The sequence below is a fragment of the Macaca fascicularis genome, chromosome 16, assembly GCF_037993035.2.
Source record: "Macaca fascicularis isolate 582-1 chromosome 16, T2T-MFA8v1.1".
Lineage (NCBI taxonomy): Eukaryota > Metazoa > Chordata > Mammalia > Primates > Cercopithecidae > Macaca > Macaca fascicularis.
Window position 1 is genome coordinate 85,953,173 of NC_088390.1, and position 25,299 is coordinate 85,978,471.

Below are 25,299 nucleotides of genomic sequence, written 5' to 3' on the forward strand. Positions count from 1 at the left end.
TGCCCAGGACGATGGTATGAACTAAGAGGCTCCCAGAGGTCCGAGAGAAGTGCAGCTCTTGAGGCAGCATCAGATGCTGGAGAGGGGCCCAGCTCAGGCCTCAGTTTCCCCAGCTGTAAATTAGGGGACATTCCAGCCTGTCCAGGCAATGCAGCCCACTGCCACAAGTGGAGAACAGCCTGCTGCCGTCTCTACGGGGTGTGCATGTCTTTGGGCATGCGTTGTATGTATTACTGTAGCCCCAGTGCCTGCTTCAGGACCCGGCATACGAGTGCTCGAAAAATATCTGCAGAACGAATATATGACAGCTACCTCGTGGCATTTTATTTTATCCTCATAAAAACCCTGCAAGCTAGCAAGTGCCGTCGCTACCTCACTAGAGACCATGGTAATTGTTGCAGTAACAAATCCATATTGACCGTAAGGCACTTTGCTGGCATAATCTCACGCTTTCCTCTTCTCCAGGCTGTGAGGTGGTGGAATCATGGTCACTGTTTTGCAGATGAAGAAACTGAGGCTTGGGATGGGCAGATGCACTGACCAAGGTCCCTTGTCCCCAGGGCAGAGCAAACACCAGTTATAACCAGGCCAGGCTTTGTCTGCCCTTCCGGGAAGGCTGAGGAAAGCCTTGCCAGCAAGTGGCAGCCACACAGCCTCAGGATTTTCATGAGTCTCTCTGGGTTCTGCCAGGCACAAGCTGGCCTTACTTTAAAGTCCTAAGGGAGGTTGACGGGGCTCAACCCACAGGTAGGAGCCTGGAGCAGAGAAGTTCCGCCCGCTGGTTGGTCCCAGGCCACTCCTCCGGGGCTCGTCCGGCACAACCCTAGGAATGAGCAGACGGCCTCCCTTTCTCCACCAGAGACAGGGAGAGGGATGCAGCTCCGTAGAAATGAGCCCCAACTGCAGCTTCGAGGCAGCAAAGCTAATGTTTCTGCAGAGACTTGAGAGCAAGTGAATCCGATACCAGGGTTAGAGGACCAAAACCATCTTTAAGGATCATAACAATGATTTGTGTCTGTGTCAAAATGGGGTGGTGATTCCAGCCTCCCACCCGAAGCGGGCCCCTGGGGACACCAAGGATGATGGGGGCCCTCAGTGGGGCAGGCCTGAGGCCTTCCTGTGGGCACTGGGGGAGGAGCCCTGGGGAGGGAGACAAAGGAAGGCATAGCAGGTGCTGCCCCCACTGTGAGCCTCATGCCCTGTCTCTCTGGGAAAGGAATCTGACCGTCACCATGGGGCCAAATAGCACAATGGAGAGGGCTCAGCAGCTGTGGGCACAGGCCTCGGCCTGGTCAGAGCTAACATTAGATCAGGGAACGTTGAATCGTCATAAAAAGTGAGAAAACTCCAGGCTTTAGTGACATGATGGATGAAGCAGTTTACCTAAAAAACCCTCATGTTCTGGGAAGACCACACACACCAAAAAAAAAAAACTAGTGGATAGCTAACTGGCAGGACAGGACGTGGGCATCCTGGCCGGCTGTGCTGGGCACCACCCAGAGCTCTCGCACATCCCCGAGTCAATTGTTCCCTGTTGGGACCATTTTCCCCTATTTTCTGAGGTCTACACCAGGAAAACTTCCCCAGCCAGGGCCCAGTCAGGCCTGTGAACCTGAACACAAATAGGAGAGGTCAGGCAGGAACACAGGGGCTTAGGGAAAAAGAGCACTGAGCCTAGGGAAACAAGAGGGCCAGAGGGCATCCCAGCTCCCAGGGGTATCACTCTAAAAGTTTATGTAGCTTTGATGTACAAGGGGCAGCTCCATGAAGCCAGACCTCTTCCATGGGAGCCAGTTTATTAACCGGCTCAGGCAGGAGAAATCGTGGAATTGAGAGATTATGGTGCCAGGAAGGCTAAACTGGTACAGTAAAAGGGGGCCCAGACATCAGGGAGAAAGTCCAGATGCAGGTCCACAAGCCCATGGTAAGGAAGTACATCACACACACACACACATGTCTAGTACCCAAGCTTGGGATGAAGGACAAGTAGACCATTCTATAGTTTATCTAATAAGTATTTATCAAAGTACCACTACATGCTATAATCATTTCCATAATGACAAAATGACTAGGAGGATGAAGAGATGGATGAGTGGATGGATGATGAGTGGACAGATGGGTGGGCAGATGGATGAATAGATAGATGGATGAAAAGATGGACCGATAGGTAGGTGGATGGGTAGATAGGTAGATGGATGAGTGGATGGAAGAATGGATAAGTGGATGGGTGGGTGTGTGGATGAATGGGTGGGTGGGTGGGTGGATGGATGGTCAGTGAGTAGGCTGATATATGGACAGACAGCTGGATGATACTCTGTTGAAATAAATGGAAGCAAATGGACAGAAATCATTTGACTTTGCAATTCAAAAATTCTCAAAATCTAGGACCTGGTATAGTCTACATCAGTGAGTGCTATCCAATAGAACTTTCTGTGAGGACAAGAATGCTCTATACCTGTGCTATCCAGTATGATAGCCACTAGCCCCATGTGGCTATTGAACACTTGAAATGTGGCTAGTATATCTGAACAAATGAAATTTTATTTAAATAGCTGCATGCAACTAGTAGTTGCTGTATTGGACAGAACAGTTCCAGAGTTTTTCAACACACCTTGCTGGTACTTCCTGGGAGGCCCTTGGGAATCCAGGCTATGCAAAGGCAGTTATCTGTGAGAAGCTGATACCAACATGAGCAGGGCGATTCCCTGTCTCCCCCAGCCCCTGGTTTCTGCTGAACAAGAAGGGAACTTGCAAAGCCAGAGGCTAAGAAAATGCTTTTCAACTTTAACATGTAATATAATTTGGATATTTGTCCCCTCCAAATCTCATGTTGAAATGCAATCCCCAATGTTGGAGGTGGGGCCTGGTGGAATGCGTGGATGGATGGGTGGATAGATGGGTGGGTGGATGGATGGATGCCTGGTTGAATAGGTAGATAGATGAGAAGATGGGTGGATGGATGGATGGGCAGATGGAAGATGGATAGATAGGTAGGTGGATCCCTCATGAATGGCTTGGTGCCAACCTCCTGGTAATGAGTGAGTTCTTGCTCTGTGAGTTCACATGAGATGTGGTTGTTTAAAAGAGTCTGAAAATTTCTCCTCACGGTCTTGCTTCCTCTCTCACCATGTGACACTCTGGCTCCCCTTCACCTTCCACTGTGATTGTAAGCTTCTTGCAGCCCTCACTAGAAACAGATGCCAACACTACGCTTCATGTACAGCCTGCAGAACCATGAGCCAAATAAACTGTTCTTTATAAATTACTCAGCCTCGAGTATTCCTTTAGAGCAATGCAAATAGACTAATACAATATGCGTACAAAGCACCCAAAAATTTTGTTTAAAATGCAGATCCTAAAATTCAGTAGGCGCAGGGCGGGACTCAAACATTTGTGTTTCTAATAAGCCCTTACATGATGCTGACATTGGTCCAAGGACCACATTTTGAATAATAAGAGTTTTGGAGGCTTTCCATTCCACAAAAACAAGGTTTTGTGGGTAGCAGAATGGAAAGACCCTAGAAGATCAAGATTAAATACGGAGAATCCAGCATAGTAAAGAAAAATTCAAGTCTTCAAAATCTGATAACTTAAACAAATTAATGCATTGAAACCTTACTATAGGCCTGTATGCTATGGAAAATGCAGGGAGCTTCTGAGCTAGTTTAGGATGCAAAATAAACACATGAAAAGTTAAACAATAAATGACTAAAAATAATGGCTTAAACATCACACATCAGCAAAGCCTTTCATGGCCCCCACTCTTCACACTGCAACCTGCCCCTGACTCCTCTCCCAGCAGCATATTTTGCCACAAAAATTATCATTATCTAAGTTACAATCTTTTTATTTGTTTCCCACCTAGAATGCAAGCTCCACGGGGGTAGGAATTTCTATGTTTTGTTCACTGTTGTATCACCAGGGTCTGAACAGGGCCTGGTGTATGGAAGGCATTCAAGTCAGCAAATATTTGTTGAATTATAATGATTCCATTGTAATTCAAGAAATATTTGCTGACTTTAACTCTTGGCTCCATTTGGAGTTTATCGAGGTGTAAAAAATGTTCTTCAGGAGTGTGAAGGTTTTTGCACATGCATTTTGCACGTCTTAAGTTTATTCCTAATATTTTATTTTTGTTGTTATCATAAATAGGGGCCTTTTCTCCCATTATATTACTGTTGTAAGATAGATACATATATACATATGGACATGCATACATGCATACATGGGATTATCTTGTTGGTTGTAGTAGTTTTTCATGGATTCTCTAGGATTTTCCAAGTATACAATTATATCATCTAAAAAAAGGGTAATACTTTTAGCCCCTCCTTTCCAATATTTAGTCTTCTCATTTCTTTTCTTGTCTGATTGCATTGGCTAATGCTTCTGCTACAATATGAAATAGTAGTAACAAGAGTAGGCATCCTTGCTTTTTTCTTAACTTCAGTGTTTCCACATTAAGAAAAAAATGAGTTTTGAATATGATTACAGGCACGTTAAGAAAACACCAATTTCTGTTTTCCTGAATGTTTATCAAGAATGGATGCTGAATTTTGTTAAATGCTTTTTCAGTATTAAAAAAGATAATCATGTATTAATTCTCTATATTTATTAATATGATGCATTATATAAATAGATTTCTTCCTATTAAACCATTCTTGCATTGCTAGACTAAACTCCAACTAGACACAGGGTATTATTATTTTAAGATGATGCTTGGATCCTATTTGGTAATCTGTTACTTAAATTTTTGCATTGATATTTATAAGTGAGACTGGTCCGTAGTTTTATTTTTGTACAATATTTGTCAGATTTAAAAAAATTTTATTCTCACTTTAGGAAAATTACTTAGACTTTTTCTTCTTTGTCTTTGCTGTGGAACACTTTAATTAGCGTTGGAAGCACCTGCTCTTTAAAGGTTTCGTTCAAATTCCCCTGTGGAAACATCCAGACCACAAGCTTTGTGTGGGAGTAGCTTAGAAACTTTCTCTCTTCCCTAGAAATTGATCAGTTTGGTAAATTATATTTCTGCCTTGTTATTCCTCATTATGTGTTCCTTGGGCTTTCTTGGGGTTTTTTGTTGTTTGTTTGTTGTTGTTGTTTGTTTTGTTTTGTTTTTTGAGACAGAGTCTCTCTCTCTCCCTGTTGCCCAGGCTGGAGTGCAGTGGTGAGATCTCGGCTCACTGCAACCTCCGCCTCCTGGGTGCAAGCAATTCTCCTGCCTCAGCCTCCCAAGTAGCTGGGATTACAGGCACCCACCACCACATCTGGCTAATTTTGTATTTTTAGTAGAGATGGGGTTTCACCACATTGGCCAGGCTGGTCTCGAATTCCCAACCTCAGGCGATCCACCTGCCTCAGCCTCCCAAAATGCTGGGATTACAGGCATGAGCTATTATGCCTGGCTGCTTTCTTGGCTTCTAACCTTGACTATGTTTGTTAGTGGTTCATCTAACTTTTCCCAGAAAACAGCTTTTATTTACTAGTCCCATTTTTCTATTTTGTGGCCCATTGTTATTCTATTAGTCCATTAATGGCTTCCTCCTACTTTTCTTCAGTATATTACTTTTTGTCCTTTTCCTAACTTTTTTGAACCATAAGCTTAGCTGACTTATTTTTGTTCTCTCATTTTTATTGGCTGTGCATTTAAGGCTGTGCATCCTCTCCATCCACACTCACGGTCACCCCTCACCTGGCCCTGCTGGCCCTTTCTTTGTGGGTGCTTCACACCCTGCTGTGAGCCTGACTTCATTGTGCTGTGCTGTTTCCACTTTGCCTTCCCCAGCAGGCTGGGCTCCTAGGAGGTGGGGACCACACCCTGCTCAGTTCCAGATGTCTAGCACCTAACACAGGGTCTCACACATGGAAGGTTTTCCATATACATTTGTGGGAAAAATTACAGAGTGGATAGTAATTTTGATGTACTATACAATCATAATAATTCTAAAACCAATATTTGAGTATTAATTCTATGCCAGGCACTGTGTTAGGTTCTGATAAGCAAAAGTTTTTTAATCCTCAGACACCACCACGAGGTGGATTTTCCTCTCCCTCTTTTATGGTATAGGAAACCTGGGCTTAGAGAAGTTAAGGACTTCTCCAAACCACAGAACAACAATGGACAGAACTCAGCCTCATGAGCAGCTAAAATGTGCAGTCACAAAAAGCAAAGGAAACCAGCCTGAGGGGAACAAAGAGGGCCCACAGGGCAGGGCAGTCAGAACACAGGCTTGAGTGTCAGACAGACTTGAACTGGAATCAGATCTGCCACCACTAGCTGTGGGACCCCAGGCAAATAGTTTCTTTGTGCCTCAGATGTTTCACCTCTGAAATGGGGAGAAGAGTATCCATATCCCCAACGGATGATTGTAAAAATCACATGGGTGATAGATATCACACACCCAGCACAATGCCTGGCCCATGGTAAGCACTCAGGAAGCAGTGATAGTGATGGCCGTGGTGGTAGTGGTAGTGGTAGTGATGGTGGTGATGATGGTGGTGGTAGTGATGGAGATGAGGGTAGTGATAATGGTAGTGGTGGTAATAGTGATTATATGTCAGTGATGGTGGTGGTGGTGATGGGATGATAGTCATGATGGTGGTGATAGTGGTGGCAATGGTGATAACGATGGCAGTAATGGTGGTGATGGTGATTATGATAGTAATGTGGTGGTGATGGCAGTGATGGTGGCAATGGTGATGATGGCAGTGGTGGCGGTGATGGTGATTATGATAGTAGTGATGGTGGTGATGGTGATGATAATGGCAGTGATGGCGATGATGGTGGTAATGGTGATGATGATGATAGTCATGATGGTTGTGATGGCAGTGGTGGTATGATGATGATAGTGGTGATGGTGGTGATGGTAACAGTGGTGACAATAATGTTGGTGGTGATGGCGGTGATAGTGGTAGCAATGGATAACGATGGCAGTAATGGTGATGGTGATTATGATAGTAATGATGGTGGTGGTGGCAGTGGTGGTAGTGATGGTGATTATGATAGTAGTGATGGTGGTGATGGCGATGATAATGATGATAATGGCAGTGATGGTGATGATGGTGGTGATGGTGGTGATGATGATAGTAATGATGGTGGTGATGGTAACGGTGGTGCTGAAGATGATAGTAATGATGGTGGTGATGGCAGTGGTGGTGATAACGGTGGTGATGATGATGATAGTGGTGATGGTGGTAGTAGAAGGCAGTGGCAGTAGCAATGGTATTGACAACAATGACAACAATTACATCATCCCAGAACTCCAACAACAACAATGTCACCAAAACCCAATACCATACAGTGAAGACAGGCCCCATTGGAAAGATGAATCAATGCCCACAGAGCAGAAGAAATGGAAGATTCTAGAATGTCAGACTGGGAAAGCATACTTGCAATCATCCAGATGCAATTTCTCCACTTTACAGATGGGGAAGCAAAGACCAGGGTCAGGAGAGCAGTTTACCGAAGGTCTCACACCTGCTACCAGCCAGGCCTAGAGTAGACTGAGTTTTCCAAACCAAGCTGGTCTCCACTCCTCCCCGCCAACCCTTCAAACACCAGTGAGCACTTACTCTGGGGCGGGCACTGGCTTAGGTTCTGGGAACCCAAAGAAATGAATACAGGAGGGGATGTCAAGACATAAGGCAAAACAGATAGCAGTTCCATTCAGTGGCGGGAGGAGGAGGAGTGCCCGTGTGGCTCCGTAAAGCATTTGAGTGGCCAAGGAGGGAACAGATCATGCTGGAAACGGAATTGACGGAGGTAGCTCTACCCAGGCCGCCCACAGGAAGGCTTACAGGGAGCTGTAGGGCAGGAAGTGTTGATTTCAGCACAAATGAGCAACAGGAGGAGGAGGAGCTGTAACCACATCCAGAGGGGGTGGGGGGGCGGGAAATCAAGTGCACAAATTAGGGCTGATGTGAAATTAACGGCTACTTAAAAGACTCAAACTAATTTAATAACTTTGCCAGTAATGAAAATATATGAACTAGGAAGAAAAGACGGGTAAAATATTTACTGGAAAAAGGCAAAATAAGAAAATATCTGAGAAGGCAGCACATCCATCAACGTCTTGAGATGGCAAAATTCCTAGGAAGGGAGGGACTTTCTGCAGGCACAGAGTCCACCGAAGGGGAGTGCGGGGAAAGGGACAAGATCAAGGACTCTTCAATGGCAGGAGTTGCTGCTGCCCAAGGGTTCACCCTGTGTCCAGCTAGTGCTCAGGGCTTTCCACATCTGTCTCCATGGTCTCCAAAGAACTCTACTAAGAAACTGACAAGGCCGGTCATGGTGGCTCACACCTATAATTCCAGCACTTTGGGAGACTGAGGGTGGTAGATCATTTGAGGTCAGGAGTTCAAGACCAGCCTAGGCAACATGGTGAAACCCCATCTTTACCCAAAAATATAAAAATTAGCCAGGCATGGTGGCGGGCACCTGTAATCCCAGGTACTCGGGAGGCTGAATCAGGAGGCGGAAGTTGCAATGAGCCGAGGTCGCACCACTGCACTCCAGCCTGGGTGACAGAGCAAGACACTCTCTCAAAAAGAAAGAAGAAGAAAGAAGAAGAAGAAAGAAGAAGAAGAAAGAAGAAAGAAGAAGAAGAGGAAGGAGAAGAGAAGAGAAGAGAAGAGAAGAGAAGAGAAGAGAAGAGAAGAGAAGAGAAGAGAAGAGAAGAGAAATTGCCCAGAAAACGAGCAGGTAGGCTGGAATTCCAATCCAGGAAGTGTGGCCCCAGGCCCTGGACTCTTAGTCTCTATCTGGTCTGTTCCCCCTGCCCACCCACCCACCCAGCCATGGAGAAGCCAACAAGGGCCGCCCTCCAAACCCCGAGAAAACCCGAGTCCGGTCTGCACACACCTAAGCCCCCATCCTACAGCTGCAGCCTCTGAGACTACGGAACATTCCAAAGAGACCACGTCTGTGGGGCCGTGGGAGCCCGGTGGTGGGGGGTGGGGGGAAGAGCAGCAATGATCAAGTGACAGCCACGGATCACCAGCCCATTTTCATACGTGCCACCAAATTAGCGGCTGTTGGTGAGACCGAAGAAACGAGTCTGAAGAAATTTTCTGTGTGAAATTGGACTAGATTGGCTCTGTTATAAACACAGGCACAGGCTGAGGGAGGTTGGACAGCCATAAACAAAGGCTAACGGCAGATGTCAGCGTATCGGGCAGGCGGGGGCGTCTCGTGGGAGGCCTCCGGGGCCACTGCAAGGCCCCAATTTTGTTTAATATCCGAGCTAATGATCTGGAAGACAACAGACAGGTCACAATCAAAACCTGCCGAGGACGTGGGGCGCGGCGCTGCGGTTGTTTGCTGGGGCAGGGGGACGCCGGGGAGACAGAGGAGACCTGGAGGGAAGATAAGTAGCTCCCAAGTAAATTGAGATTCAGCTTGAAGAAAAATTACAAACACTCAAATCTAAGAAAAACAGCCTGAAACCGCTATTTTCTGAGCCGAGGAAACCCAGGAAGCAGGGAGAGGGGACAGACTCAAACCATCACAGGGTCCATCGCAGACCAGCTTGTGATGTCACGGGGAGGCTGATTTGTGTTTTGTTCACTGTTTGGGAGCAGGAAAGACATCCCCTCAGAGGAGCTGAGAGAGCCGCGTGGCCCAGCCCGGGGGGTCTACCTGGGTGGCCGCCTTTGCTCTGAGGGGCCTGGCACAGGAGCAGGAAGGAAAATTGGAGTTCAGAAAAATATTTGCTAACACGGGGGGAGTGAGAGCCAGGATCTCCTGCCCTGTGTGCATGAGAGCCGACCCAGTGTCTGGTGACTGGCAGAGAGCAGGGAACCGTCCGGAGGGTCCAGGAGCAGAGACTGGCTGGGGGCAGCTGAGGGGCAGGGCTGAGGGCCCCAGTGTGCGGGTAGATGGGGAGGATCTTCCAAAGCAGAAACACCAGGGCCCACACTTCCCAGCTGCCCAGGAGGGAGGCAAGACCGCAGTCGGGAACAGCCCTCCAAAGTGGTTTTGGGCCCCTGAACACTTCCCTCCCGGCCAGGCTCCATGCGCTCACTGCTTGAAAGGAAACCAAAATTGTCAGCCCGGACACATTTGGAAATTTACTGGAGCAGCCTTCCCCTGCCTTGCGGGGATTGGGTTAGTCAACCTGTTAACCACATATTCTCACCACCCACAGTGCGCGGAGGCTGTGTGGGCCTGCGGGGAGCAGGAGGGAGAGAGAACCAGGAGGGACCGAGGCCAGCTGCACAAGAAGGACATTGACAAAGGGTGTGGGGGCATGCCAGGGGACGCAGGGCCAACATGGAGGGCACAGAGGGGCAGCTTGCTAAGGAGCAGGACCCCTGAGGCCCAGAGGCTGTGTTGATTCAACATGGGCAGGTGCCCTCACATAGCAAGCATTTACCAGGCATTGTCCATGCCAGGTGCTCAGCTGAGGGACAGCAGCTGGACTCCTGAGAGTCCTCACCAGGAGACCCTGAGAGCACTGGCCAGGCTGGTCTCAGGCCTGGGAGCCCCAGTCTTACACAGGCAGCAGCACTGATGACCTCACCCTCTAGCACATTAATTGTTCTCACTGGAACAGAGCTCCCTGAGGATGGAAGGGGCGGGGGTTGCCTGTCTTTTTTTCCCTTGATTGTCTTACTGGTGCCTAAAGTAATAGCTAGCATGCATCAAGTGTTTACTAATTATTTATAGAATGGATGTATGGGTAGATGGCAAATGGTAGGTCGATGGTGGGTGGTGGGTGGTGAGTGGGTGGTAGATGGTAGTTGGTAGATGGGTGGATGAGTGGCAGGTGAGGTGGATGGTGGATAGTGAATGGGTGGATGGGATGGATGATTGGATGGATGGGTGGATAAGTGAATGGATGGATGGTAAGTGGTGGGTGGTGGATGGGTGGATAGTAGATGGGTAGGTGGATGGTGACTGATGGATAGTACATGGTGGGTAGTGGATTTTGCATGGGTGGATAGTGGATGGTGAATAGGTGGATGGGTAGATAGATGAATGGTGGGTGGACGGATGGGTGAGTGGGTGGGTGGGTGGATGGTTGGGTGGTGGATGAATGGGTGAATGAATGGGTAGATGGGTGGATGGTGAATAGTGGATGGATGAGTGGATGGACGGGTGGGTGGATGGATGAATAGATGGGTGGGTGGGTGGTGAATGAATGGGTGGATGGATGGATGGGTGGATGGTGAATAGTGGATGGATGGAAGGATAGGTGGGTAGGTGGATAGATGGGTGAGTGGGTGGGTAGGTGAGTGGATGAATAGATGGGTGGGTGGGTGGATGGTCGGTGGTGAATGGATGGATGGGTGGATAGTGAATAGTGGATGGGTGGAAGGATGGGTAGGTGGGTGGGTGGGTGGGTGGATGAATAGGTGGGTGGGTGGGTGGGTGGCGAACAAATGGGTGAATGAATGGGTAGATGGATGGATGAGTGGATGGTGAATAGTGGATGGATAGGTGGGTGGGTGGATGGATGAATAGATGGGTGGCTGGGTAGCGAATGAATGGGTGAATGAATGGGTGGATGGATGGATGGGTGGATGGTGAATAGTGGATGGAAGGAGGGTGGGTGGGTGGAAGGATGGGTGGGTGGATGGATGAATAGATGGGTGGGTGGATGGCAAATGAATGGGTGATGAATGGTTGGATGGATGGATGGGTGGATGGTGAAGAGTGGATGGAAGGAGGGTGGGTGGGTGGAAGGATGGGTGGGTGTGTGGATGGATGAATAGATGGGTGGGTGGATGGCGAATGAATGGGTGAATGGATGGATGGATGGATGGGTGGATGGTGAATAGTGGATGGAAGGAGGGTGGGTAGGTGGATGGATGGGTGGGTGGGTGGGTGAGTGGATGAATAGATGGGTGGGTGGGTGGGTCGATGGTTGGTGGTGAATGCATGGGTGGATGGATGGATAGGTGGATGGTGAATAGTGAGTGAGTGGATGGGTGGATGGATGGGTGGGTGGGTGGGTGGATGGTGGGTGGTGAATGAATAGGTGAATGAATGGGTAGATGGATGGATGAGTGGATGGTGAATAGTGGATGGATGGGTGGGTGGATGGATGAATAGATGGGTGGGTGGGTGGCGAATGAATGGGTGAATGAATGGGTGGATGGATGGATGGGTGGATGGTGAACAGTGGATGGAAGGAGGATGGGTAGGTGGATGGATAGGTGGGTGGGTGAGTGGATGAATAGATGGGTGGGTAGATAGTCGGTGGGAATGAATGGGTGGATGGATGGATGGGTAGATGGTGAATAGTGGATGGGTGGAAGGATGGGTGGGTGAGTGGATGGATGAATGAATGGGTAGGTGGATGAATAGGTGGGTGGGTGGGTGGTGGGTGGACGGATCTTGTGACACCCCTGTTGCGTCTTCAGCAACTCCTAGAAAATCAGGTACAAAGTAACAGCCTCCCCCACCCACCGTCAATCTCCATCCCAGCCCCAAAAGACTGAGTGTAGAAGTGACTGGGCTGAAATGGTTGCTGGGTGGTCACTGAGCCGGGGCAAAGCACAGAGAAAGGCCGAGGGAGACCCCAAAAGCCTAAGAATGCCCAGCTCTCACATACACAGATACTTTGCAAACTGCAGAGCAGTGAACTCACGCAGGTATTCATGCTTCATTCTCCATCCCACTGCAGATGAGGTGCCCTCCCTGTCCTGCTGGTGGAAGGCGTGAGAGGGCAACCACTTTACTTCTCCTCGACTGTAGCCCCAGGACCAGCCAGAACAGGTACTCAAGAAACAGCAATTTCATTTTTATGTTTACTGGGATGGTGGGCACGTAATGAGCAGCTACTGCCCACCCGGAAATGGCGTGTCCAGGAACATCAAGGAATAGGCACCCAGGGACCATGAGGGTCAGCGGCTTATGTTCCAGCACCAACTCCCCAAATCTAAGACTGCCAGCCAGCACTGTCACGACAACCTCACCTCACCACAGCCAGAATACTCCTGGCGGCAAGCCGTTCAGTCTCCTTCATCCACAGATGCCCGCACCCACTTCCCCACCCATGACAGCACGGCCAGCCGGAGAGCCGCAGCTGCAGGGGCTTCCTGAGCTTCAGCCTGGCACTGGGTGGCGTGCGGAGGACTTCACCTGTGTCCTCTCCTTTTCTCAGCTGCCCCGGGGGTAGGAAGGATGCTTGATCCCATTTCACAGTTGGGGAAACTGAAGCTCACGGGGATTCAATAACTTGTCCAAGACCACACACGTAATAAGAAGTGAAGCCAGCATTTGGGCCCCAGCCAACTCTATGGGCCAGGCTCCCCACCAGACAGAGCTGGGGGCACCTGGCCTCTCCCAAAATCAGCTCCACCCTCAAAGGAGGATGTGTCCACAATTCAAACAAATATACCTTGCACCACAGTAAGTCCAAAAGAGGAGTCTCAAAATCTTTAGAGATTTGGAACAGATGCTTAGAACTTAGTAAGGTGACTGCTCTGCAAAGGGTCCTTTTGCCATTTAAAAAAGATCACTTCCATGTATGCCCCTGGGGACTTAAGTTCACCACCGTGCTCCAAGGGTTCAAAGGGAGTGTCAGGGGTGCCAGAAATAGAGCCCAGCCTTGCTGGGACTGAGCAGCCGGCAAGCCCAGCTTCCAGGAAGAAACACTGGACAGTCAGCCCTTCCACAGACTCTCCTAATCCTAGACCCTTCTCTGCTCCAGACACCCCCAAGGATTAAGGGTGAGCAGAGACCACCACTGCAGATTCAGATGACAGAGAGCAAGGGTTGCCAAACTCAGGAGACTCCAGAGAAACATGAACAAAGTTGACCCCACACCCCAGCTCCATGAGGCCACTGGGTCAGCACCTTTCCATCAGCTGGCGTCACCGCTAAAACCTGGTGTGTCAGTGACAGCAGTGAGTGCCCAGGACATGCAGACCCCTCAAGGCAAGCACCACCCAGCTGGGCATTGAAGCTGGTGTCCTCACAGCAAACTCTGCAAAAGGAGCCCTCTCTTTATCCCAGCCCAAGTCACAGAGCAGCAACCGGCGTCCTGAGGGCAGCCCTCACCTCTTCCCAAGGGAGGGGCACATGAGGGTAGGGACTTAGACCCAAAGCAGGCCCAGCCTCCCGTCCGCACCTGTGTCTGGTGGGGATGGGCAGGCACACCCAGCAAAGATGTCATCCCTGGCATCAGGGGGAGGGACATTGGGCTTCCCATGCATGGTGCCATGAGTCCCACTGCTGGATGGGCACCAGAATAGATGGGCAGCAGCCCACACAGCTCACCTCATAGGGACAAGCTAATCACTCTATTCCAAAATGCAAACTGGCAGCCACTCAGCAGCCACCAAAGGCCACCAAAAGGGGCAGACCAGTAAGTCTGTGACATGCATGAGCAAATTCATTACTGAAATGAATTCTCCCCCTAAACAGCTGAGATTGTGTGAAACAAAGCCTTGTAGAATGGTTTGTTGACTCCTCTTTTCTTTATTCCTGCTTGAAAGGAATAGCACGCCGGCTGAGACTACTGGGAACCAGGAACGGGAAGTCCTGAGCCCTCACCCGAGTCTGCGGCTTCCCCATCCACACAGGGAGCTGAGTGCCTCTCGGGCCAGAGTCCTGTGGCTCTCTCCGCCGTCTCTCTCCTCTCTTGAGTACTTGAGCCTTGTCTTTTTTCTTCCTCTCCCCTTGAAAAATCAAGTAGCATGCATGTTGGGTTTCGTTGGATGCTAGAGATTAGATTGCATCTGTCTGGATATAAATAATTTACTGCTTGATGGTCAGAGGGAATTTAATTAGTTCTTGTCCTCCTGATAGAATCAGCCCACCATTGCTAAAACATTTCACTCCGAATTAGTCTGAAAGGGGCCAACAAGGCAATGCTAATTTTATACACATGACGTCCCCCGCAGCTTCTGAAAATACACATCCAGCATGAAGCACCACCCGGGCTGTCGCTGCTGCCGCTTCGGTGTCTGGGGGCGCCAGAGAAAGTCCATGGAGGGTGGGCCCCGGCCCCGGCTGGAGATAAGGGAATCGGGGTAGGGGCCAGAACCCTGCTGCCTGACATGTACGACTTCTCCTCCCAGCTCTGGATAAAAGAAGCAGGGACCCCAGTTACATGATCAATGAGTGCACAGGGCCCAGGTGAGGGGCTCGTACCCACCCCAGGAATCCAGCAGGAAAGACTCGACAGAGCTGTGCTGGGATTTTTCCCCTCTGCAGAGCACGGCTCTGCTGGACGCCTGCCTCCCACCTGCCTAGGGAAATCACAGCTCAGATGAAAACCTGGAGATGAGGCCCTGTGCCAGCCAGCACTCGCCCACTGCCTCCGCCTGGCCCCTGTGCAGCGGCAGAGCGGGTGGGGGGAGCGAGAAGGCCTGGTTTGTCCTGAAGTTCCCTTTAGGAACATTCGAAATGAAGCAGATCTCAGAAAACAAGCCAACAGGATCAATAGCCCACAAAAACCACCAACAAAAAGATGTTTTAAAATGTGGGCCAGGTAGCCAATGGGTCCTTGAAGGAAAAAAAAAAAAAAAAAAAAAAACACAAGAATCTCTAAGGAATGTTCAATGAGAAGGAAGAGGATGAACAGGCCAGAGGCTGACTCATCTATTGATCAGACTGTCCCTTCAGAGACAGCGGCCTGGTGAGGCAGGAAATGAAACGCCTCGCTTCTGTCTGCAAGGAAAGGGCAGGATCCCCACACCCCACTGCCCTCAGCAGTCCCGTTACGGGGAAGATGAAGGCAGCCACTTCTCAGCATGTTTATCTCTCTGGCCTACAGCACATTGGATTTTATGGCATGATTTCAAAGACTGCCTGTTTCACCACAACCTTCGCAGCATTGTGTGTTAGCATTTTTTTAAGTCTTTGCTAACAATCTGGGAAAAGGGGTGTCACGTTGTTGACATTGATACAGGTTTGACTACTCGTGAGAAGAGTTTCCTTTCCACATGCTAGAGGAGTAGAATAGGTCTGCTTTTGCTTTTTTCTTGGCACATTTTTTTCCTTTGGAGTTAAACCAATCCATCTTCAGTGCCTTGCCTGAATCCCCCACTGGCCGGGAGTCTAGGTCTGAGGGCATCTTGTTGCTATTTGCTTGTGCGGTACATGTTCTTCGCCCACAAAGTTGGCATTTAATAAATATTTTGGGGGCAAACCAGAGGATGGAGTTGAGGAAGTTCTCCCATGATTCATAAAAGCGTTCTTCATATAGACAAAAGAAATAAGAATAATGATTCTAAGAAAAATATCTCCCATTAAGTGAGCACTAACTATGCTACGCACCCTATGCCAGGCTGAGTACTCTGCACGTTTCGTGGTTTTGCTTCCCCTCTGTGACACTCAGTCCCCAAACAGATGGAGGACCTGCAGCCTCTTTGGGGTCAGTACCTTACCCAAGGTCACACAGCTAAGGTAAGAACCAGCATTTAAATCAGGCAAGCTGGCTTCTGGCTCTGCCCTGACCCATCCTGCTCTCCCCCAGGCCTAAACCATCAGGTTCTTTTTGCCAGGCAGCTCCCATTTGACTTCCTTTCATTCATTGAACAGTCCTTCCCTCTGCACTTTGGGCCAGACGAAACAGACAAGGTTCCCAATAGCAGCAAACCCAAAATGGCGTTGATCATGCTGGGAAGAAAACCATGAGCTGGTGTAGTGGGAACCTGCCTGAAGGGGCAACATTCTCACCTATTACCTTGGCGAAGGTGGCATCTAGGGATAACAGCCGAGCTGGCCTTGCTGGCTGGTGGGGGCTGATGGGCACATGTTAACAGAAGCTGAACCTTCCCGGGGGACGCCTTAGCAGAACGGTGCCGGCGCCTTAAGAACATTTATATTCCTTGACCCAGGAATTCTACTTCTAGGAATTGATCCTACAGAAATAATCAGAGGCGCAGACCAAGATTTATGTACAAGGAAGTTAATCACAGGATTATTTATAACGCAGAAAAAAACTGGAAACAACCCAAACAGCCGACAGTACAGGAAGGAGGAAACAAATTATGAATTTTGGGGACATCCACACCACGGACTAGTCAGCAGCCACTGAGGCGTGTGGTTGTGCTGGATGCTCGGTGGCTCACGCCTGTAATCCCAACACTTTAGGAGCCTGAGGCGGGTGGATCACGAGGTCAGGAGTTCGAGACCAGCCTGGCCAATATGGTGAAACCCCCGTCTCTACTAAAAAATCAAAAATTAGCCAGGCGTAGTGGCGCACGCCTGTAGTCCCAGCTACTCAGGGGGCTGAGGCAGGAGAATTGCTTGAACTCGGGAGGCGGAGGTTGCAGTGAGCCGAGATCATGCCACTGCACTCCAGCCTGGGCGACAGAGCGAGACTCTGTCTTTAAAAAAAAAAAAAAAAAAAAAAAAAAAAAAAAAAGAGTGATGCTCACCTTGTCATATTAAGTAAAAACAGGGTACAGACTATATATAAACACCATTCTAATTTTATTTTAAAATACATTTTTTAACAGACTACTAGGAAATACACCAAAATGTTAAAGTACTTATCTCTGGGTGGGAAGATTAAAGGAAGGTTATGGTTGATTTTTGTTCCCATCTCTACCCTCTTCTGTGCTTTCTCTACTTTTTGCAAAGAGAAACTATTTACTATAATCATGGAAAATATTTCTTAAGAAGCAAACAATACATTTAGAACATCTTTCTTTCTTTCTTTCCTTTTTCCTTCCTTCCTTCCTTCCTTTGAGACAGAGATTCGCTCTGTCACCCCAGGCTTGAGTGCAATGACACGATCTCAACTCACTGCAACCTCTGCCTCCCAGGTTCAAGCGATTCTCCTGCCTCAGCTTCCCAAGTAGCTGAGATTACAGGCATGTGCTACCATACCCACTAATTTTTTTGTATTTTTGTAGAGATGGGGTTTCACCATGTTGGTCAGGCTGGTCTCGAACCCTTGACCTCAAATGATCTGCCCACCTTGGCTTCCCAAAGTGCTGGGGTTACAGGCGTAAGCCACCGTGCCCAGCCTAGCACATCTATTTTTCAGCTATAGAATTCATTTTGGAGTCTTACTTGATTAATCAAAGTCCTTTTGAAGTAGGGCATAAAGATCTTAATGCAAGACCCTGGCAGTGCCCTATCTGAGAAAGGGTAGAGCAGGGTCTCCTCCTTTCTTCTGCAGACAATACTTCCATGAATGCAACCCAAGACCACTGTGCATTTTGGATGCAGCTCTGTCACACTGCTGGCTCACGCTACAGCTTGCCAAGTCATATGTGCAACCACCTAGCTCTGCCTCACCATCACAGGCTTGGAGAGCTTGGCTATTTGGACCCCAGTAAAGTATTTTGGGTTCTACTCAATTGTATTTTGCTAGCTTCAACCCACCATTCTGACTGTTGAGATATATTTAGATCCTAAGCCTGTCTATGAAGCACCAATCCTTCCAGCTCCCCGTCATCCTCGGATTTAATAACTCTGCCACCTGCGCCCCATCCGAGACATCAGCAACCATGAGGAGCAGGGAGAAGGTGCTGATAGAGCCCTACGGCACATCTCTAGAGACCTCCCTCTGTGTTTCTTCTACTTGTTAATCAGCTTTCATTTGTTATTCAACCAATTACGAATGATGAATGAGCCCTCCCTTTGCGTAAGCACATCTTGCCACAGTCCCTATTTAAGCCTCACCAGGCTGGGCCTGGGGTCTCCACTCGTCCACTATAAGAAGCAGCCAGAGCTAAAGTCTTCCTCAGTAGTGCTGTCCTCCATCACCACAGTCCTGCAGCTCCAGGGGGACTCTCAGGTGCGTGCAGGAAAACTGGGAGGACCAGCTTTGGCCCAGCACTGCATCCATCCATGTGCTGTGCATCCTGGGGTGGGCCAGGGGACGGGGGAAGAGCTGAGGTCCACAGCAGGTCCTAAAGCCAAATCGCCAGAACCCCAGTCCTTCCATGCTTTGAGGAAACTCTTTCGACGATGGACAGAATCAGTCAGTGGCGGTGGGCCTGTGCTGGGTCCCCGGGAGCCCATGCCGCTCCAACCAAGATGCTGACCTGCCTGTGGGCCTAGGGCACTGTGCCTGCCCTCAACCCCAGAGGCAGAAGCCTTGCTTGCCGCCCTTCATAACCAGTATCTGTGGTTCATTCGTTCCATGGGACATCCTTCAGCTGAGCATTGCCCCAGAGGGGACACGAGGCAGCTACAATGGCTGGGCCCTGGCACCTGATGGGACAGGTCCAAGCCCCATCCAGCAAGGCAAGAGTCACCAGCAATTTGCTTCACTTGTTCTTAAGCAAATTACCTAGTTCGTCTGCACCTCTGTTCTATTCTTTATAAAATGAGGTCACAATAAATTCTTGTTAACGGAAGTCACCCTGCAACTGAGGACTCACTCCTCCTATCTAGCTGCAATTTCATGTCCGTTAACCAACTTCCTCCCATCTTCCCCTTCCCGCTCTCCTTCCCAGCCTCCAATACCCCAAATCCTCTCTCTCTGATTCTATGAGCTCAACTTTTTTGAGCTCCCACATATGAGTGAGAACATGTGCTATTTTTCTTTTTCTTTTCTTTTTGAGACAGGGTCTCACTCTGTCGCCCAGGCTGGAGTGCAGTGGTGCGATCTCGGCTCACTGCAACCTCCGCCTCCCGGATTCAAGTGATTCTATTGCATCAGCCTCCCGAGTAGCTGGGATTACAGGCGCCCACCACTATGCCTGGCTAATTTTTGTACTTTTTGGTAGAGACAGGGTTTCACCATGTTGGCCAGGCTGATTTCGAATTCCTGACCTTAAGTGATCTGCCCGCCTTGGCCTTCCAAAGTGCTGGGATTACAGACATGAGCCACCATGCCCGGCCAGGATTTAAGTTCCTATACCTGGCTCATTTCATTTAACATGATGTCCTCCAGGTTCATCCATGTTGCCATAAATGACAGGTTTCCCTGATTTGATCATTAGACATTGTATATATGTATCAAAATGTTCCTTTGTATCCCATAAATATGTACCACTATTATGTGTCAACTAAAAATAAAGGGAATAAGTAAATAAATAAACAAGGTGACTCCTTGTCCCTACCTCTTAGGGCTGTCGTAAGGATTCGCTGAGACGTTACAAGCCAAGTTCCTGGCAGGGAAGGGCCATCGTTAACAGAGTCCTTGCTGGGACTCCATCTCCAGGCTCTCCAAGGCAGGGCTGGCCAAGTCAAATCAATAAAGAAAACCCTCTTTTCTTCCATTTCAACACATTCGGAATTTGAAAATCAATTTGAAATTCATATAAAAGAACCTGCCTGACCTTTACCTCTGCACTCTCTATTAAGAGATGGTTTGCAGACCAAATCAATAATGTAAAATCTCCTGGAAGCCTTCTGGGATGCTCCTAGAACAGCATGGGTGCCCGCTCTCCAATGACAGTCACATTGCGTGTACCTGCGCTGGGTACTTTTTATCTTCCCGAGCAACAGCCTGCTGGGAGGAGTGGGGGCTCACCTTTCCCTCACCCCTACCAACCCCCAAGCTGGGGCGACAAAGTCTAGAGTACAAAGACTTTATCTGGTCTTGGAAGCAAACATCCAAGGCCCCCACTAAGCAACGCTGTGCCGTAAACCCAGGACCGACACCACAAGCAAGCCCATGTGCTGAGAGAACAGAGAACTGATTCCTTTTATCATACAGCCTGAGCATCTCAAATCTGAAAATCCAAAATGCTCCACAATCCAAAACTTTTTGAGCACTGACATGATGCTCAAAGCAAATGCTCACTGGAGCATTTTGGTTCTTGGATTTTTAGGTTTGAGACACTCAACTGGTAAGTATAAAGCAAATATTCCAACATTTTAAAAAATCAAAAATCTGAAATACATCTGGTCCCAAGCATTTTGGATAAGGGATATGCAACTGGTAGGCTCTAAAAAGCAAACTTCTGCTGGTTCCCCTGCCTCCCACCGCAACTAGCTGGGGGTAATGCCCCTTCTTCAACGTTTCTCCCGTGCTGGGGGCCGCCCACCCACAGCACCCTCGATATATTCCAAAGAGGTGATTCCTCCTCACGAAAGCCTGGGAAGACTCAAGAGACCCCCATGCCCTGTATAGTGAAAAAAGGCTAATTTCCCAGCTCTGCCCCCAATTAAAAATACCTTCACTGTGAAGGCGACTGGTTGGCCCATAAGCCAGGTTCCTGCGTCCCACTCACCACCACCAAGTGCAAACTGGCCAGACCCCCAGGACCTGCTCCATGGGAAACACCTGAGTCAGTGAGACCCCCGCAACCCCCACCTCCCAGAGCTCCGGCTCCAGTGAGGATGTACTGAGGGGTGAGGGGGGCTACCTCCCCACTAGATGCTTAGGAGTCTGCCTTCTCCTCAACCCACCCACCTTGAGGAATACCCCCACCAGCCTCTCAGGTAGGTTTCTTTATTCTTGCTTTAGGGGATTTTTTCATTGTGGAAACATCTATAGCAAAAATAACAAAACACCTTGCCATTTCAAACCATTTTTCAGTGTACAATTCAGTGGCCTTAATTACATATCAAATGTTGTGCACCTATGACTATAACCCACTTCCAGAACTTTTCGATCACCCCAAACAGAAACTCCATACCCATTCAGCAACAGCTCCCCACTCCCCACAGACCCCTGGCAACCATTCATCTACCCTCTGTCCGTATGGATTTGTATTCCAGTTATTTCATATAAATGGAATCATGCTATGTGTGGCCTTTTGTGTCTGGCTTCTTTCACTTAGCATACCATTTTTAGGGTTCATCCATGCTGTAACCTATGTCACAGCTTCATTCCCTTCTATGGCTATGTACTATTCCACTGTGTGGATATACTACATTTTGTTTGCCCACTCACCTGTTGATGGACATTTGGGCTGTTTCACTATTGTGTGGTGAATAATGATGCAGTGAACATTGGCATACAAGTATCTGTGTCCTTGTTTTCAATTCCTTTGGGTATATGTCAGTAGATTTCTTTCTTTAATCTGCCAACCTGCATTTATTCCATTTGCTGTTACTTAGGGGGCCCTGCTGCAAACATTGTACCAGATGCAAGATATTCTGGTGGCCAAGGTCAACATCTAAGAGTGTTTGGATGGATGGAGAGAGAGAAAATCGATGGATGAGGGATAATGGATGGATGGTGTATGAACAGATGAATTACGGATGGATGGTAGATGGGCAGACGGATAGTAGAGAAGGAATGGACAGACATATGGATTATGGATGGATGGATGGATGGATAGGTGGATTATGGATAGATGGTAGATGGATGAATGGTAGATGGACAGATGGATAATAGATGGATGGTAGATAGATGGATAGATTATAGATGGATGGTGGGTGGGTGGATGGACGGATGGTATGTGAACAGATGAATTATGGATGGATGGTGAATGGGCAGATGGATAGTAGAGAAGGGAGGGACAGATGGATTATGGATGGACAGATAGGTGGATTATGGATAGATGGTGGATGGATGAATGGTAGATGGACAGATGGATAATAGATGGACGGTAGATGATGGATAGATGGATTATAGATGAATGGATGATGGATAGATGGATTATAGGTGGATGATACATGGGCAGATGGATAATAAATGGAGGATGAATGAATGGACAGATGGGTGGACAGACATCACAGCCACGTTGCTCTTACCTTCCCCCTATTGACTGGCATAGCAGCAGTCCAAAACTTCTGAGCAGGCCTGCCTTCATTTGTCTCAAAACTTGTCTGTATCTGAGTAATGTTTCCCACAACAGTGTTGGCTGCCACTAGCTCTCAAGCCCTCCTGTCACGTGGGCAGCATTTCCAAAGTGACACTTATAGGCCCCACCCCTGAAGACCCTGACCCCACACTCTAGGGTGGAGCCCACCGTCAGTACTTTTCATGAACCCGCAGGTGGCTCAGGGGATCAGCCAGGGCTAGGAACCCCTGATGCAGGGCTCACATCTTTCCAGGAGTGGGCCTGTGGGCTGGGCTGCTTTGCATGCCTTGCAGTGGCTGTGGGTTGCTTTTAAAAAATAGAATGTCATGTCTCAGGAAGGATGAAGAAACCTGTAAATCACAGATAAGAGACTCTTACTGGAGGACGAGGAGGGGCCCTGGGAGAAAAGAATTTTTTATAAAACAGAGTGGCAGGGAGGAGGAGTGAAGCCAAAAATGCTGCGATGAAGTTAATCTATTAGGCAATTATTGTAATGCCAGCTCCACGTCCCCGGCCCTGGCCTAGCTGTCATTTAACTCGTTGAAAAGGATGTTTCTCATTACTGGAATTTTACCCTTTGGACTAACAATCTGGTGGCATCAGGCATTCAAGATTCTTAAGGAATCCCAGGGTCCCCTAGCATCTCTGGGTTCTTGAAAGAAGTCAGCATTGTGGTTTCCAAATATCCCCAAATCAGGAAAATGGCAGAGCCTGCCCTAGAGCCAGCAGATTATTGTCCTTGCTGTACAACTGACCCCTGAGCAGAGCCCTGACCTGGCCCCTGTCGAGCCTGGCTAGGACAGGCTATGACCAGGCCCTCCCTCTCCCTTCTGCCTGTGTCTGGGGGTGTCATCTCCTCCCCATTGTCAGCCCAGAGTCTTCCTGGAGGCTGGGACCCATCGTAAAAGTGTCGCAAGTGTTTTTCATCGGGTTTGGTGTCCCCCTCTTCCCCCCACCCCCAACTACTCTCTTCCACCACAGAAATTCAGATTTAAATGGAAGTGTACCAGGATAATTTGATCAGGTTGTCTTAAGCCTGGAGTCTCATATTTGTGATCTACAGTTTTAATTAAGCTTTGAATCTCCACTGCAGGATCTCATGTTATCTTGCTGCATCACACCAAGCAAGGGTGGTGGGTCAGGACACAGCCGACCCGGTTAAGACTGGATGTTTGTGAACTTGCTGTGGGGGGTCTGGCTTCCTCTTCCTGCTCCTTGAGTAGACTCTAATCCAAGGATCCCTCAAGGAGGGAACAGGGTAGGCAACAGGAAGGCCTAGGGTGGCGACAACAGAATGGGCAGAAGACTGTAGCTGTGGCCCCCCGGGTGTGGCCTGCTCACCTCCCCAGCGTCCTCTCTCACTGCCAACCCCTCACCTTCAGGACTTTTGTCAGAAGAACGCGATTTGCTGAGAGCCATCGAGTGCAAACCACGACCTGGTGCTAAGCATTCTCTCATTTAACCCTCTTGGCCATCCTGAGAGGTGGGTGTTGTAATCACTCCTCCCATCTTACACGTGGGGAAACTGAGGCATCAAGAGGCTGTTTGACTTGCCCAGGGTCACACAAATATGAGGGCAGTGGGGACTGGGCTGGGATTCAGGCCCCCCTGCAGCCTGACACAGAGTCCCCAACACACCTGCTGCCCAGACCATGGTCCATTTGGTGCCCAGACCAGGGCACTCCCCTGCCCCTGGTAGTGAGTCTTTAGGGCAGCATCGCCCCGCCACCTGGCTTAGCCATCCCTGAACTCACAGTCCTTGGGGCACCTGGATTGCTTCTCCTCAGGCAAGGTCCCTGTGTCCAGGAGCCCACTGTGGCCCCAGCACCCAACACCCGGCACGTGCCCACCCACCATGCACACCTATGGATGAAGCCGAGGCCGATCCCACCCCTCCCACCCCAGCTCTGCCCACCAGGCCTCCCTGGTGGATCCTGAAGGCCTTCAGCCCTCTCAACAAGGTGGGGGGAGGGAGGGGGAAGGGGAGCCAAGCTGAAGGCAGTGGGAGCTGGGCCCTTTCCTGGGAGGTGGCCCCAGGTGAGGACCACAGCCTTAAGTATTTATTAACAAAGGCGGGAGGGCAGCCAGCCTGTCCGATTACTTTATGGCCTACAGCAGTTTGCAAACGTGCATGTTTCCCGTGGCTCACAGTCTCACAGCAAAGACCTGGGAAAGCTCAGCTGCTCATTAGGGCTCTGAGGATCAGAATAATGGCCACACTGCAGGGACACAGAGGCTGGCCATCGGTGCCATCCTGAGGTGCCTTCCGGATTCCCCACCCACCCTCACCCCACGCAGCCTTGCCAGATGTGACAGATAAGACAGCATAACCAGTAAAACACTAATTCCAGAGAGAAGACAAACAAAATTATAGGATAAGTATATCCCGTGCAATCTTTGGGACACACTCATACTAAGTGATTATTGTGTATCTGCGGTTCCAGTTTACCTGGGCGTCCTGGGTACGCCTGGCAGCCCTGCCCCTACGGCACCTGACACCTTTCCTGCTTGTGCCTCAGGCACGTCCTCTTCTTTCTGTCCCCTCTTCCTGAAGATTCCCAGAGGGGCAAGAGCCAAGCCCAGCCACTCTAGAAGTCACCCTCTACAAAGCACAGCAGCAGAGCCACCGGAAATACTTCCTCCAAGCCTGAGACAGATGAAAAGGAGAGAAAGACCAAGGCT

The 25,299-nt window shown here is 49.1% G+C and overlaps 1 protein-coding gene across 36 annotated transcripts in view; it reads right to left on the minus strand.

Annotated features, from left to right (window-relative positions):
• Positions 1-25,299, minus strand: part of RBFOX3 (RNA binding fox-1 homolog 3) — a 522,239-nt gene that overhangs the window by 459,333 nt on the left and 37,607 nt on the right. The gene's annotated exons all lie outside the window — the stretch shown is intronic.